This window comes from Tamandua tetradactyla, chromosome 21 (genome assembly GCF_023851605.1).
Source record: "Tamandua tetradactyla isolate mTamTet1 chromosome 21, mTamTet1.pri, whole genome shotgun sequence".
Lineage (NCBI taxonomy): Eukaryota > Metazoa > Chordata > Mammalia > Pilosa > Myrmecophagidae > Tamandua > Tamandua tetradactyla.
In genome coordinates, this window is record NC_135347.1 from 51,710,005 (window position 1) to 51,711,540 (window position 1,536).

Genomic DNA, 1,536 nt, shown 5'->3' on the forward strand with positions numbered 1-1,536 from the left:
AGCCAACCTTTTTAAAAAATATTTGTTTTAGCAGTTGGGACACTAAAACATCTTCCTTTGATCATTTTAGTGTGATTGAGTTTTACCACCAGCACTCTCTCATCCATTTAAATCAAGTCCCTTTGCTCTGGTTGTAAAAAAAAGTGGGAGTCCCAATTTCATGGGTTCTGCTTGACAAAAAGGATGATCATTTTAATTCAAGTAATGAATTCACTAGGATTTTGAAGAATGGGGAGAAGAAACATGAAGGCTTCTTCACAACTCTTGTGAAAGGTAAGACACTTGAGCTCTTGGAACAAAGCAGACAAGGAGATGGATTGGCTAATAATTCACGTTGATCCTGTGAATGTAACTGAATGCACAGTACATAATGCAGGTATGTGCTAGCATTGCCTATCTAAAGAGAGCAGCTGGGGAGAGAGTGACCTCTAATTGAGGTTGTTAATCTGATTATTCAGGACTCTCCCTTTTTCCCAAATATGTTTGTTATTCATCATTTTGTAAAAGGGGAAAGCATTTTGGAGGCCTCAATGATGAGTAGTGGCATTATTCTCTATTCCCTATTGCAGAATTTCTGATCCTAGGGCTGTGGGAAGACATGAGGGGAAAGGTTATTCCAGAAATATTCCATTTCAATCTCTAAAGGATGCTGTTCCAGGGACAGGTTTACTCTTTCTGAACTGCTGCTCATCAAGACGAAAGCCAACAGTGACTTAAGGAGCGAAGAAGCTGAAACATAATAAGAAGCAAGAGTCAAAATTGGAGCCAGGGGTGGGGGTGGGGGGTGGAGAGAGCAGTTTTCCTACCCAGATTTGTAACTCCTTTCAGTCCAGCTGAAATGAGGGCCTTTGCAAAGATCTCTGCCGCTGCCACACCACTTCCCACCCTGAGAAGACATGGCACCCATGGCAAAGGCTGGGATGGCCATAATCCCCTGCAAGGCTCCAAAATTACTCCTGGGGGAGGCACTCTGTTCTTTGTTTCTTTTCAACTTGCAACTTAGTCACAAAGATCAATGCTGTGAAGTAACAAAAAAAATATGTGTAGGTGGTAGGATGACCTTCAGACTCTGCTGATGGTCCCAGGGGGTTCACAGAAACACATTTGATCATAAGTAATGGAAAGGCTGGAAAGAACTTTTTGGTACCATTAAGAGCGCCTGGGTGGAGAACCTCAAGCCTCCAGGCGAGAGATTAACACCAGGAAAATGTGTGAAGGAAGCAGCCTGACTCCTTGGCATCTTTCTCTCCTGACAACCTCTCTTTCCCCATTTCACCCCATATTTGTTCCTCTTCCCTTTTTTTCCCGAAATTATTCTTCTGGCGAATCATTTGACTTTTAATGGTTGCTGTGTTACTGCTCCCAAAAGTACTTGGAATAAAATCCTTAATTTTTTTAAAAAAAGTAGCACTAACCTTTGCATTTTCAGTGTCTTTAGGTGATGGGTACGTGCTGTTGGGCAGGCTCTGGGAAATAGGAATATTCAAACATTTGTTTATTCAAAAAATACCTTTTGAGAACTTTTTATGTTCTGGA